The sequence below is a fragment of the Pleurodeles waltl genome, chromosome 2_2, assembly GCF_031143425.1.
Source record: "Pleurodeles waltl isolate 20211129_DDA chromosome 2_2, aPleWal1.hap1.20221129, whole genome shotgun sequence".
NCBI lineage: Eukaryota > Metazoa > Chordata > Amphibia > Caudata > Salamandridae > Pleurodeles > Pleurodeles waltl.
Genome location: NC_090439.1, coordinates 1,088,860,933 through 1,088,877,544, shown reverse-complemented (window position 1 = coordinate 1,088,877,544; position 16,612 = coordinate 1,088,860,933).

Here is a 16,612-nt window from a genome sequence, read left to right as displayed (position 1 = left end):
TGACAGACATGGGAAAATGCTGCTAGGTAAGTACTTGACGTATCCCTAGTGCTGGTGGCTGAAGCACATGAATGGGACAGGAGTGGCAGGAGGCACAAATAGGCTCTAGAGGATGCAAGTTGTTTGATACAATGTAATGTGTCACCATTCAGTGACCTATTTAAGGACTGAACCGTGACTATTAATGACTACTCAACAACCAACAACATACCCTTCACACAGAGAACTCAGGCGACCACCAGACAGACTTGTGGTGAGGCAACAAAAATGTCTACAAGGCATAAAATGGTAGGAAGAGTCACAGAAGGAGCGAAAGAACGAACAGAATCATTACACTAAATTAAAGTCCATAGCAAGCATCAAGGAGCTGTACTACAAGGTGCCGAAAGTTGCTGCTGCCACAACATGATTGAGGAGTACAAAAGATGCCATTGCCTTGATGTAGCTACTCAAGAACTAGGACATCATCGCCTTCCCAGAACAGGATTGCCAGGAGCAGGGATTGATAGATTTACTTCTGTTTCTGTCCAGTCCACTGAGGTTTTTTGTGAATTAATTTTGACTGAGCAACCAAAGGTGGAAGTTTCTCTTGGTTCCTCCAGGTGCTACTCTTACACTGCACCAATCTGTATGGAGCAAAAGATAGAAGTGGGCAGATGTGCCACAAATCCCTGCTGTTACTATGAAACATCTAATATGCGAAGTCAAAACACACTCCTGACACAACAATAAACATAATCATACTGTGTGCGACATGTAAAACTGAATTCCAGCTCAAGGTTGTCTTACCTAAACTTGTACCACATCACCGGTGCTCTGTCTTCGAAATGTCTACTTCATGTGGTATGTGAGGCGATGCCAGAAAGAGCATATTTATTTATTTATTTATTATTTATTATAGAGCACACTCAACCCTGCTTCAACTCATATCAAACAAGATGGAAGAAACACAGTCTAGCAGTGCAGAAAAATGAAAGAATATCATTCATGTAGATTGCTTTCAGATGGGCAGTGATGAGGCAAGAAGAGGGGGCTAGTGGATAGAAGTATGGAGCCAAGAAAGTGAGCATGTTGAACTTATTCCTCGTAGGATTACTCACTGGAGGAGATGTAGTCTAGTGCCTAGTGCTGACTTTGGAACATGAGAGTCTAGCTTCGAATCATGGCCTTCCTACTTACATTGTTTGCTTCTGGTCAAATCAAGTAATCTCTCTGCGCCAAAAAAATGTAATGCAGTTGTGTCAATTCCCAGTATATATACCTCATCACCTCCAAAACTCCATTGCTAGATTCTTGCCACATAAATACCAATACATACATTCCTCTCACACCACCCGTGCTCTGTCTGCAGAAAGTTCACTTCTTGTAGCTTGTGAATCATCCTGCAGTACAATCAATGATAGACCAAAATGAAAACAACAAGGCAACAATGACAATTAGAATTGCCGCACATCCTAAGACAAAGTATCATCATTAAAGCTGCTCAATGCCACTATGAGCACATCTGTTGCCACCATGTGCATGTTGGAAAGGCCAGTTTAAATACATACAAAGAAAAAATATAGTGGAGCACTCACCATATATATATTCAAATCTTCAAGGCAATACCTAATGTGACCATTTGGGGAAACATATTTTAAAAAATAATGGTAAATATACGAAAAAATTTAAACAATTAGATAAGAATCATATGGGTGTCTAAGTTGTGTTCAATCAAACAGTGATAATTCTAATAATGATTACTTACTATATACAAAGAAAAAGACAAACACATTAAATATACAAACTAGAATTCATACATTGACATGGGAAGCAAAAGTGCTTATCACTCAGTCCAAGAACACAATGAAAAGATTAATGTCCATTCGTGTATCCAAAGCACTTAAGACTCAATCCAAGAACAAAAGAAGAAGTTGGTGTCCATCCATACAAAGCTCTATTCAATGATAAAGCTACAGCAGTCCGTTCTCTATGAAGTATTGACCAATTGATAGGACTCCAGATATTAAGATGTGTCTCCACGTTAGCAAATCTCTATACATCTGTCCATGGGTGATGACATATTTCAGAACATATAAGAGCTTACAGCCGCCGACACCTGTTTCATCCCAGAAACGGAACTTCATCAAGGCTGGCAATATAACAACAGTAACAGGAACACAAATTTCAATTACCACATGTCATTTCTCATATTAATCTAAGATATGTCTAATATTTCAAAAAAGTAATATATGTCTAATAGTCAACCTCAAGAGTACCACCACGATCCAAAATACCAAATAAAAAATAAATAAAAAGTACACAGACCATAAGTACCAAGATATGAAACCATATCACCGTGAGAAAAAACTAATAGAATATTAAAATAACACCCATATATTCACCAAAAATGTAAGTGACTAAAAAGAAACTCCATCATGTGTAACACATGCTTATTTAGTGAATAAAGGGAAGACTGTATAGATAATTCTCACAAAAATAACATACCAAGGGAAGATGTTATTAGTAGCTTCAGTTTTTGTGCTTACTTTACTCCAAGGTCCAATTTTTAAGGTAGCCAATCAATGATAGACAAAGCATGAGGCCCAGTGCCTCAAATCCCCAGAAAGTTTACAAAAACAAGGGGACCCCCGGGTACCTATGGACCTGGGGTAAAGTATTTTTTAAAGGAACAAGGGTACCTTAGGGAAAACACTTTACAATACAACAGCCATAGATTTACAATAAATTCTATGATAAAATCGAAAGTGTCCAAATTGATAAAGATTACATTTATTACATCAAAAGCAATAGACATTGTAGTGTGAAAACAAATACGTAAAGGCCCTCGGAATCAGTGTTCTTTTTCCTTTTTCCATATTATTGAACATCTATACTATAGAAGCTCAATTGTATATAATACGATCTGTTTCTAACAAATTATGTCTTTGTTGCTTGCTGCCTCCCACATCGTTCACATTTATGTGACTATTCACCCCAATGGTTACATTCCTTCTTATTTTCTTGACTGATAGAGGCTGTCTGTCTTTTTGAGACAGTCAATAATATGGAAATAAGATTGGGCATTTCGGGCCACATTTCTCATGCCTGACCGTATATATGTTGAAATTGTTGTTAACTCACCATGCACAGAAGCTCTTGTTTTTTAAGTTAATCCTATGCCTATTCATGCATGCATGCTCTTTCCTTTTAAAATAGTTTTTTCCTCACGCTTGCCTAATTGCATGTATTCTCCACTGTAAGATGGCCACCGCACCGTGTGACCCATGACCTTCACTACCTGCTTGTAAGATGGCATCTCCATGACAATCACGCTTACAGCTCCTGACTGCACACCGCTGTCGCTTCTATTCCATTTGGGTTCACCTTGGGGAGGAGGGGGGGTGCCATGGTACTCTTTCTCGCTGCATGATTGCTCGTAAGCTGACGCCTAAGTGCACGGCTCCCAACCATATTCTAGTATCGTTTTCCTCCCCTTTGGCGTAAGTAGCGAGAGTCGTTACCCCTTGTTGACACTGTTATTTCCCCAAGAATTATGAGTTCCCTGGGCATTTCTCTCCTTACAGATTTAGCAGCTGGGCGCGAACGGCGTAATAATTCTTCCTTCTCTAAGTGTAAATGCTGATTCCTAATTGTGGGAAGGTCTGTCTACCAATGGTTATGTGTCCCTCAGGCAATAGACACCCGAATTAATATTTGGCCACTTGCCCTCCCTTTAGCTACAACTGAGAGTATCCCGAATACCTCTAATATGCCGGTTTCACGAAGAACTTTTTTCTCATGCTGCTACAATTTAGTTCCGTTCCGTTACTTCACAAAGACCCCTATCTGTGGTCACATTAATATTAAAAATGGTTTCTGCTTGAATGGTTGCAAATACCAGCACAATTCCACCGAGGGGGACTCACTGGGTCTCCTTTTTGTATGAATGCTCATCTTCGTGGCACCTTTATCTGCATAGCTCATTCTTCTAGCCCTCTAATATGCCCCTCTCACGATGTGCATGATGGCCCGATAGAATTACAACACTGCCGCATCTTGACTATATCTTGACACCGGCCCCGTGCTATGAGGAAGGGACTGGAGAACTAGATTGTTTAATCTAACCCCTCTTTTTCCCCTTCTCCCTTGTTTCCTCTGTTTCTCTCTTTTCCACAGCAGGCCTTGGTTACATAAGTGGTAACCCTTAAGGTTTCTCAGGAACATTCTTATATCCCGAAAAAGATCCCTGTATTATGCATGGGATCGAAACGTCAACAAAAATTCCTTGACTCTACTAGGAGTAATTAGCTTTATGTATGATATGAGCATAGGTATAATATGTTTGTGACTTCATGTGTATGATTTTCTCTGTCTGACACTGATTCGGATGGCATTTAAGTGTTTCTTTTCCAGCTACAATGTATGTTACTTGTGATGTAATAAATATATATCATTATCCATTTGGGTACTTTAGATTTTATCATAGACTTCATTGTAAATGTAAGGTTATTGCATTGTAAAGTCTTTTCCTAAGGGACCCTTAACCAACCACAGAGAGACATGCCCACACCTAGCACTCGTGGATGCCACAATCTGTTGACCACTAAGCATTTTCTCAACAGTCACAATCTAATCAACAACAACTCCTGACCTCCCTGGCTCCCACAGAGACAAGGCTGGAGGATGAATCATTGCAGGTATTTTTGGACCTTGAGCCAGTAAAATGAAACATTTTGCACATAAACTGCAAATCTGGCAGTTTTGGCACTATCCTAAGTTTGCAGTGTCTCCTGTTTCTATTCATTTAACTGTATTTTTGGTAACTGTATTAGCAGTTCACTCTATTCAGTCATCAGCACTCTAAAACTCCATACACCGAAGAGAGCTTTGCCTCCTTGTTATTGATTATTGACTAAGCCCTGTGGCATTTTCCATTTACATAATGAGTAATGGAGCTAATATATCGGACCGTCTTCTTCAGTCACTGGTCAATTAATTTTGAACTGTCCAAAGTTCTAAATGTATTTAAAATTCCATCCTACACTAACCGTGAAGAGTAATGCTCGATTGTAAACTCATAGCCTTAAATGAGGTACTTAGTAATTAAGTCAGTCAGTCAAAATCTAGTTTATGGTCCATTGAACTGAGCAAGCAGATTCACAAAATTATACAATTTATATATTTTTTAAAAGTGCTAAAAACAATGAGTTTGCATAAAAAACAATTAGAAGTAACATAAAAATCGTTTTATAGTAATTATAAATCTTCCTACAGCACATAATACATCAATAAGATGCATGTGAATTGAATGTTTCCCAGGGTGTGGGCGGCATCTTACATATTTATTTAAAGCCGGCTTTAAAAGTCCTATTCTGAACTGCCATAAAAACAAACACTGTAACAAAATGTGAGCAGTCTTCCATGTTGTGCTCAAACCACATGTACAGTCGCGTCATTTTCTTGAATTGCACTAATCAGGTTGGGACAGGAATAAGATGGAAACAGACCATCTAAAAATTTCGTAAGTAATCAATATAGGGATAAACGAATCTTCATGCCAGGGGTCCCTTAAAAAATGCTAAATATTTAGAACCTGAAGAATTTAGGTCTCTTTTTCTGGAGCTGAGCTTTATCAATAGCTCCATATTCAATTTCGACAGAGTTAGTGATAAATTAGCTGTAAAAATATTTATAGCAAGCAAGCCACACAACTCTGTTAGAAGATTCTTATTAATTGCACTCATCTTTGATCACTTTTTTTAAACCTTCTCTCTAAAAAAGTGAAGTAATTTTATTACCCAGTCCAAAAACAATAAGTATGAAATCAGGATAGGAAGGTCCAGTCAGACTGTTAGAAGATTATTAATTGCACTCATCTTAGATCACTTATTTAAACCTTCTCTCTAAAAAAGTGAAGTAATTTTATTACCCAGTCCAAAAACAATGAGTATGAAATCAGGTTAGGATGGTCCAGTCCGACTGTTAGATTTGTTCCAGCACCTCTCGCCTTGGTAATTGAAGCATTGGTAAGGCTCAACAAGTATTTTAGGCACTTCTCTTGTAGGTGAAACAATACTTTAGATTTCAGACTACTGATGAGATCATTTCACTTTAAGTTCTTATGAAACAGCAAACCTAAATACTTATAGGAGGCTACTTCTTCCACTTTTATGCTGCCTCAGTACCAAGAGAAACGTGGGAGTTTTGATCCGAGCATAAAGCCTTTGGTCGTATCCACATTGATTATCCATTTATTATCCTAATATTTGTGTTATTACACTAATTTCCTTTGTAAGCCCATTTCAATCATACCCATTATTACTAGATCATCCTCGTAAGAAGACATGGAATATGGGAACTACCCATTTTCGAATGGAAAAAAATGTTTTGTTTCCAAAACTGATGGGCAACTCAGTGGACTCACAGTAGTATCTGGCTCTTGTTATTCCAGGGACAGTGGACAATACTTGTCACAAGAATTGGCTTGTTTCCTGAGTTCATGGACCCACCAACAATTAGCCTAAAACAAATGAACTGTACTTGAATTCTGAAGAAGTACTTCTTTTTTGCGTCTCCTGCTCCAAAGCAAGTGTCTTTGTGCAGAAAATAAACAGGGAGTGGCACTGACGCACTGGGGGTTTGCTTCCAGCATATGGGGCCCATTTTTGTATTTTTCATATCATATGGCAGCCTCAGTATGGAAAAATTATGTTGTGGACCTCCACGGAAAGTGGGGGAATGCATGAGTTGAGCATCTATGGCTACTGCCAATTTTAGGTGGTTTTCCCCTGAAAGCCCACTTCTATTATATAAGGCACTAAGGCCCTCATTACAACCCTGGCGGTAAATCCCGCTTACCGCTGTGCTGGCGGCCGTCAGGATACCGTGGCCGCGGAAGAAATCCACTACAGGTATTACGACGCACATCTCGTAATCCGTCACAATACAGACACCCACACAAGTCTGCCACACCAAAGGTCAGTGATAAACTAGCAATAGCAAAACCTACACCGTCACGCCAACAGAACTACGCCCACAGTATCACGACCCACGAGTCAACGCGGCGGTCTTTCAACTGCGGTAATCCATTGGCAGTACACACCGCCACACTCAAAATACACACACACTTACAAAACACAACCACATTGGACGATTGAAAATACACACACCACACCCACACACTCATACCACTATAAAACACACACCCACATTACCCACAACCCCTTACAACTAATTTTTGTGAAGACGCAGAGAGAGAGAATAGCAAACACAACACCAGCATCCACAGGCACACCACACTATCACTCATACAACATCCACGCACCTCAAAGAACACACACCAACACAACACATCACACAGCACAACAAACATCACCTCACACATCACCCACACCACATTATGGCACCTCAAAGACACCCCAGGTTTTCTGAGGAGGAGCTCAAGGTCAAGGTGGAGGAAATAATTTGGGTCGAGCCACAGTTTTTCAGATCACAGGTGCAGCAGTCCTCCATTGCTAGGAAGATGGAGCTATGGCGGAGAATTGTCGACAGGGTCAGCGCAGTGGGACAGCACCCCAGAACACGGGATGACATCAGGAAGAGGTGGAACGACCTACGGGGGAAGGTGCGTTCCGTGGTATCCAGACACCAGGTAGCAGTACAGAGGACTGGCGGTGGACCCCCACCTCCTCCCCCACAACTAACAACATGGGAGGAGCAAGTCTTGGCAATACTGCATCCTGAGGGCCTCGCAGGAGTAGCAGGAGGACTGGACTCTGGTAAGGCAAATCTTTACTACTTTATCCAACCCCACCCTACCTGCATGCCATCACAAACTCCCACCCCTACTCTTACCCCCATCACTCCCACCACCCCACATAGGCCCCACCATCACAACCCACCCATCCCAATACCAAGCCCTGCATGCAACACATATACATGGACCCCCATCACCAAAGCATGACCAGTACAGATACCCACCCAGGCCCCAAAATCACTAATCACACAAGGGCAAACACAATAATGCAAGCACAGGAGTAGAGGGTAACTCACCCATTGCACAAGATGGCACACACAGATACAATAACTATGCATTTCCACCCCAACAGGACCCATACCCAACGTCACCGGCCAGGAGGTGCCAGACATATCCAGTACCCCCACAGAAGAGACCCACAATGATGACAACAGCTCTGCACGCCTGCATCAAGATGACCAGCCCGGCCCATCAGAGATCTTGGGACAGTCGGTTCCCCTGCCACAGTCACAAACCACCACTGAACCTCCCCCCTCAGGAAACACCACCACAGCACAGCACCCACCCAGCGGGCCCATCCATCCCTCTGTCCCCAGGATACGTCAATCAGCAGTGTGTCCACCACTACAGGGACTCCAGGCAAACCCACCAACCCAAGACAATCAGGGACCTGGGGTCAGTGGCAGTGGGCACACGGTTCAGGGGACAGAGGCACAGGATAACAGGGAAACTAGGAGGACTGCTGTGCGACAGGGGGAGGACAGGCCCAGGGAACCCACTCTCCACGAGGCACTCTCCAACATCATGGGAGCATACCATCATTCCCAGGAGACCATGGGCACGGTACTGGCCAAGCTTCAGGAGACCCAGCAGCTGCAGGAGGAACACTACCTGTGGGTCAGAGAGGACTTGAAGTCCATCAACACCACCCTGGTCACCATTGCAGGGGTGCTGGGAGACATGGCCAACACCATGAGGGACACAGTGGCACACAAACGGGCCCCTGACATTAGCCTGAACGATGAACAGCCCTCCATCCCCGCCGGCGCTAGTGGGCAGGAGGTCCCACCAAAGGACCAACAGGCCACCAGCACCCCACCCCCTGCAGAAGGAGAACCAGCCCGCAAACGGTCTCTGAGATCCAGGAACAAGACAGAGAACATTGGCAAGACCCCCACCAGGAAATTAGACTCTCCTGATTGTCACCACAATGTCACCCTGACAACTTTGAACTGCCATTACTCCACTTCCTATGCCCCCTTGGACAATGCACCTGTGATACCAAGAGACTGGACTCTACCATGGACATTCCTCCACCATCCCTCAGCCCATTGCACAGCTCCCTCCACTTATTAGCACAGAAATAAACACCCTTGAATCACAAATCAATCTGGAGTCAGTCTGTACTTTCACAAATGTGTAATTGCAACCTCTCAGAAAAATGGCAATGTCAATGTTCATGTTCATATACCACTGTACGACAGTTATTAGGCATCAGTAAACATAGCAGAAGGCAGAAAGTGGGACCCAGATCTCTGAAATGAAAAGCCAAAGTGACATATCAGGTTCCATACACAGAGGTAAAAAGGCAGATTCATGCAATGTCCAACAGTAGTATGATATGAGAGGAGCAGTGCCAGTTCCTTACCTGTGTCTCACTGGAAGTATTGCATGATGATGTTGTTTCTGTTGTCTATATCTTCTTCTTCTGCCTCCTCTTCTTCACTGTCCACAGGCTCCACAGCTGCCATAAGACCAACATCAGGCCTATCCTCCTGCAGAAAAGGCACCTGGCGTCGCAAAGCCAGGTTGTGCAACATACAGTATGCCACGATTATCTGGCACACCTTCTTCGGTGAGTAGTATAGGGAGCCACCTGTCAGATGGAGGCACCGGAATCTGGCCTTCAGGAGGCCGAAAGTCCGCTCAATTTTCCTCCTAGTTTGCCTATGTGCCTCATTGTAGCGTTCCTCTGCCCTTGTCCTGGGATTCCTCACTGGGGTCAGTAGCCATGACAGGTTGATGTAACCAGAGTCACCTGCAAATATCGAGGTACAACTGTTAGACATACTCCAACCCTTAGGGACTCACCCATACCCAGACACCTATGTCAACTGTGTTGGGACCTTGGGCTCACCTATTAGCCCCACACGGTGCCTCTGGAGTTGGCCCATCACATAAGGGATGCTGCTATTCCTCAAAATGTAAGCCTCATGCACTGAGCCAGGATACTTGGCATTCACATGGGAGATGTACTGGTCTGCCAAACACACCATCTGCACATTCATATAATGGTAGCTTTTGCGGTTTCTGTACATCTGTTCATTCCTGCGGGGGGTGGGATAAATGCCACATGTGTACCATCAATGGCACCAATGATGTTGAGGATATGTTCCAGGGCATAGAAGTCACCTTTCACTGGGCAAATCCTCCACCTGAGGGTAAACGATGTAGCTGCGCATGTGTTTCATCGGGGCAGACAACACTCTGGACAACACATTAGAAAATATTGGCTGTGACATCCCTGATGCCATGGCCACTGTTGTTTGAAAGGACCCACTGGCCAGGAAATGGAGTACTGGCAGGACCTGCACTAGAGGGGGATTCCTGTGGGATGGCGGAGATCCAACATCAGGTCTGGCTCCAACTGGGCACACAGTTCATGGATTGTGGCACGATCAAGTCTGTAGGTGATAATGATGTGTCTTTCTTCCATTGTCGATAGGTCCACCAGGGGTCTGTATACCAGAGGATGACGCCATCTCATCACCTGCCCCAGCGGAAGTGTCCTATGGAGGAGAAGGGTGAGCAGAGGGTCATACACCACATAGCTTGCACAAGGGTGTTTAGAACAATCGTCATGTAATCGGCGTGTGTCACTGTCTGTCTGTATTCCTGGCCAAAAGTGCTGTGACGCAGTTAGTTGCCCTGCCATGTGCCCCCCTGAAATGGCGGCTGCCTGACCTGTAAGAAGGGACAAGGGGAAATGAGGTAACTGTGCTGGCGTTGTGCTGCATCGCAGTAGGCGGTCGAAGACCGCGGCGCAAATCAGCATTGGTTATCATTGGGTGCGCACCGCCGCAGACGTGACCGCCATTTTCTATCAGTTCACTCACTTGATACCTGACCTTCAACAGGAGAGGACCTACACTGCAAGTGCTGCTGTGACCTGAGTCTGGAAGCGACAATGGCTACAGTGTCTGGGGAAAGGGCCCCTGCCTTCACCGCGGAGGAGTTGGACAAGCTGGTGGCTGAGGTCCTCCCCCAGTACACGCTACTCTACGGTCCTCCAGACAAACAAGTGAGTACACTGTGAGCATGATGCATGGGACATGAATGTATGGAGTGGCGTGGATGGTAGATACGGGGGGCAGAGGCCAGCATGTGAGGATGGTCAGTGTATGTTTTTCTGGGCCAGGGTGAGAGGTTTGTGGCCAATGAGTAGGAAGAAACGGATGGGGGAGTAACATCCATTCTTACTTCACTTTTCCTCTAGGTCAGCGCCCACCAGAAGAAGGGTATTTAGCGTGCCATCGCCAAGGAAGTGCGGACCCCTGGGGTCTACCATAGACGGAGCACCCACTGTCACAAAAGATGGGAGGACCTGCGCCGCTGGAGCAAGAAGACAGCGGAGGCCCAGCTGGGGATGGCCTCCCAACGTGGAAGGGGTGCCTGTCGCACCATGACCCCCCTAATGTACCGGATCCTGGCGGTGGCATATCCTGAGTTGGTTGGGCGCTTGAGGGCATCACAGCAGCCACAAGGGGGTGAGTACAGTCTCATTCAGCAGACTCTGCGCGCTTTATGAGGTTTCTGGGTGGGGGAAGTGGGCTGTGGGTTCCCCTAGGCCAGGGCAAACGTGCCAGGGTAGATCCATTGTTAGGCAGGCTCAGTGGCACTCCAAACCCAAAAGTGGCAGTGGCCCTCTACACCTAGTCAGGCTCCTGTGGGTTCCAGGTGTGCATCAAATGGGTCTAGACAGAGTCCCCCATGGGCATGTGCTTTTCCCCTGAACTGTTAGTGCATGGGCTAGTGCATAGGGCTGCTCCCTGTGTGTTGTGTCCGCCAACTGTAGTGGTGTTGCAGGCATTGACCATGTGTCTCTTCTATCTTTCCTCCTCTTTTTGTTCTGTCACCCTGTCCTTGTGTGCATTAGCATCATCAGGTGGAGGAGCATTGGCACCAGAGCAGGAGGGAGCTGCAACCCACATGGCCCTGGAGGGTGAATGTAATCCAGGGTGTCGAGAGGCATTTGCAGCAAACAAATGCAAACAAATGCATACCTGGAGGGCATTCATTCTGGCGTGGCAGCCCAACAGAGAGCATTTCAGGCTCTGGCCTCAGCACTGATGGCAGCCATTGTCCCTGTGTGAAGCCTCCCCCCTCCAACTTCCACTACCCAGACCCAATATCCTGTCCCTCAGCCTATCCCAAGCTCACCATCAGACCAGCATGCACACTCATCAACACACAAGAGTGGATATGGCAAACATAAGCACCACACATCCCACAGGCACTCACACAAGCACCATCCCCATGCAGCCATGCCAACATGTGTCCCCCTCCTCCACGTCCCCCTCCTCCCTCCCAGTCTCATCTCCACTCACACCTGCATGCACTACATCCTCAGCCACTACCTCCTTCACCAGCATGCCCAATACCACACACCGCTCACGTGCAATCACCACCCCACTACCATTCACAAGTCCCCTGTGTCCTCTCCCAGTGTGTCTGTGAGCCCTCCTCCCAAACTACACAAACGCAGGCACACACCCACTCAACAGCCATCCACCTCACAACAGCTTCCAGCCCATGCACCCTCACCCAAACTCAGCAGACGTACACCTCCTACAACCACTACCTCTTCTTCCACTCCCAAACCCCCTCCATCCTCCCATCCCAGTGTGTCTAAAAATCTTTTCCTGGCTAACACTGACCTCTTCCCTACACCTCCCCCCCGTCCTTCCCCTAGGGCCAAGATGTCCAGATCCCAGCCCAGCACCTTAGCCACCAAATCCTCGAGCACTGTGGTCCCTGCAAGTCCAGTAACATCGTGGGCGGCACCCATCAGGGCTGCCAGTGTGCCACCTAGCGAGGCTGAGGATCACCCTATTCTGCCACCTGCCAAGGTGAAGTGGGGGCCCACATGCCGTAGGGTAAACCCGCACCAACCACCCGGCAAGGCAACCTCCAAGACAAAAGAGGACAGTGCCAAGATCCCAGCAGCAACTTCCAAGGTGGGAAAGCGACACAAGGCTAAAGGGAAGTCAGATCAGGGCACGGAGCCTCCGGGTGAGGGACTGGTGTCACCACTTCTGCCAAACAGAACAGCAACCTGTACCGCGGTGGCCACTGCTGCAACCACTGCCACCTGCACCGCCACCTGCACCGCCACCTGCACCGCCACCTGCACGTCTGCTGCCTCTGCATCTCTCCCCAGCATTATCCCCATAGGTCAACCGTCCGAGGCTGCAGGAGACGTCCTGCTGTCTCCCTCCACAGGTGCTGACACATGCACCACCGGCAACATCTCCGCCACAGACACCGCCCCAACCACCGCCACCTGCCCCGCAACGTGCACAGACAGTGCCACCAAAGCCGACATGTACAACATTGACCAGTGGGCAGCCGGCCGAGGCTCCAGGAGACGTTCTGGACCCTGCACTGACTACATGAGGCACCACAACCAGCACTGTTAGTACCAGCAGTTGGCAGGCAAAGTCGCAGCAGGGTGGAGTGTGTCTCTTACTCCATGGAGTATCATGCTAACTGTTCCCAGAAAATCTCGTGGCAAACACACCCAGGTGAGGGAAGGGGAACTGCCACACAACATGTGCAGCACTCTGGGCACCAAGCACCCCCAAGAACCAGTGGAGAAAAACATTCACTACCGCAGGCCTTGGCAGGATGAAGCACTCTGGGCACAAAGTCCCCTCCAGAACCCGTGGAGAAAAGTATCCACTACCCCAGTCTTTGGCAAGATGAAGCACTCTGGGCACCATACCCCCACCAGAACCAGTGGAGAAAAGCATCCACTACCCCAGTCCTTGGCAGGATGAAGCACTCTGGGCACAAAGCCCCCTCCAGAACCAGTGGAGAAAAAACATCCACTACCCCAGTCCTTGGCAGGATGAAGCACTCGGGGCCCATGCCCCCTCCAGAACCAATGGAGAAAAGCATCCACTCACCCTATCCTTGGCAGGATGAAGCACTCTGGGCACCATGCACCCTCCAGAACCAGTGGAGAAAAGCATCCACTACCCCACTCCTTGGCAGGATGAAGCACTCTGGGCACAAACCCCCCTCCAGAACAGTGGAGGGAAGCATCCACTCACCCTATCCTTGGCAGGATGAAGCACTCTGGGCGCAAAGCCCCCTACAGAACCAGTGGAGAAAAGCATCTACTACCCCAGTCCTTGGCAGGATGAAGCATTCTGGGCACCATGCCCCCTCCAGAACCAGTGGAGAAAAGCATCCACTCACCCTATCCTTGGCAGGATGAAGCACTCTGGGCACAAAGCCCCCTCCAGAACCAGTGGGGAAAAGCATCCACTACCCCAGTCCTTGGCAGGATGAAGCACTCTGGGAACCATGCCCCCTCCGGAACCAGTGGAGAAAAGCATCAACTACCCCAGTCCTTGGCAGGATGAAGCACTCTGGGCACAAAGCCCCCTCCAGAATCAGTGGAGAACTCCATCCACTACCCCAGTCCTTGGCAGGATGAAGTATTCTGGGCACAAAGCCCCCTCCAGAACCAGTGGAGAAAAGCATCCACTACCCCAGTCGTTGGCAGGATGAAGCACTCTGGGCACCATGCCCCCTCCAGAACCAGTGGAGAAAAGCATCCACTACCCCACTCCTTGGCAGGATGAAGCACTCTGGGCACAAATCCCCCTCCCGAACCAGTCAAGGGAAGCATCCACTCACCCCAGTCCTTGGCAGGATGAAGTATTCTGGGCACAAAGCCCCCTCCAGAACCAGTGGAGAAAAGCATCCACTACCCCAGTCCTTGGCAGGATGAAGCACTCTGGGCTCCATGCCCCCTCCAGAGCCAGTGGAGAAAATCATCCACTACCCCAGTCCTTGGCAGGATGAAGCACTCTGGGCACAAAGCCCCCTCCAGAACCAGTGGCAAAAAGCATCCACTCACCCTATCCTTGGCAGGATGAAGCACTCTGGGCACGAAGCCCCCTCCAGAACCAGTGGGGAAAAGCATCCACTACCCCGGTCCTTGGCAGGATGAAGCACTCTGGGCACAAAGCCCCCTCCAGAACCAGTGGAGAAAAGCATCTACTACCCCAGCATCCACTACCCCGGTCCTTGGCAGGATGAAGCACTCTGGGCACAAAGCCCCCTCCAGAACCAGTGGAGAAAAGCATCCACTACCCCAGTCCTTGGCAGGATGAAGCACTCTGAGCACAAAGCCCCCTCCAGAACCAGTGGAGAACTGCATTCACTACCCCAGTCCTTGGCAGGATGAAGCACTCTGGGCACCATGCCCCCTCCAGAACCTGTGGAACATGTCACCCACTTGAAAGACTGTGGCTTTGCACTCCCCAGGACCAATCAGTGGGCAAACCACCCACTTGAGAGACTTGTGAGACTGTGGCTTTGCACTCATCAGTGGGCAAACCACCCACTTGAGAGACTTGTGAGACTGTGGCTTTGCCCTCCCCAGGACCAATCAGTCAGCATAGAGCCCCCTCCTGGAGCAGTGGCATCATCCCTTCATCCGGCTGAGATGCCACCCCTCACCGTCCCCCTGAGGTGCCTGGATTTTTTAGACCTGATGCCCCAGCAGTGTTCTCTCCATTTAGAGGAAGGTATCATGTGTGGGCTTCGCCCATGCATTTTGGGACCACTTGTCCACGGACAATGAATGGAACACTATCCAGACTTGTGTAGTTGCTGTACATATTTGTATATTTTGATTTTTTACAAACCTGTTTACCTATCTGGATTTTTGATGATTACACTTGTTACAATCATTTCATTTTGTCTTTGCTTTCTTCCAGGGGTTGACGGGGTGTAAACATAATGTTGCTGCATGTGTTAGTGTGTATGGTTTTGTGGGTGAGGGTGTGGGTGTTGCGTGTGTGTGTCACTCTCTTTTTCCTCCCCTCCCACCCCTGTGTGCTAGGTGCAGTACTCACTGTGGTCTTCGCCGCCGTCTTTGCTGCTCCTGGTAGAAGAGGAAGTAAACCAACATTGGTAACACCTGTATTTCAGGCTCCATGGCATCCTGGCTCCTCGTAGGGTGTTGAGAGGTGAGTGGTTTCCGTTCTAAAGACTGTTTCCACCGTGCTTTTGATGCCGTTGGTACCGCCCCGGAAAAGGTGGCGGATTGGTGTCTTGTAATACAGTGGGCGGTACATTGTCTTCTGTCTGTCTGTTGGCGGTTACCGCTGCGGTGTTTGTTTCTACCGCCGTGGCGGTCGGAGTGTTAAAGTGGCTGTCTGTGTTGGCGGTTTCCACCATGGTCGTGATTCCATTTTTTTTACCGCCGGCCTGTTGGCGGTATTACCGCCGATTTAACACCGACCGCCAGGGTTGTAATGAGGGCCTAAGAGTTTTGAAAAATGTTGAATAGAACAAAGCCCACACAACAGAACTGAATGTCTGCTCATAGTAATGACTAGTCCATCAGGACAATGTTATATTCTGTTTATCATGAAATATTAACTTACTTGGAGTCTAGAAGCTGGTGGGTGCCCACAGAAAGCCATTGAGAGTGATTTGGCTCTTGCTTCAGTTTGTGAGCTTAATAGTGTGGATGCTACAAGGGAATGGAATTGCTGAACAGTGTATTTGATTAAAATGCAAGATCCTGTGTCTGGCTCAAGATAGATCTTAGAGTTTATGTTCTGGTTGACT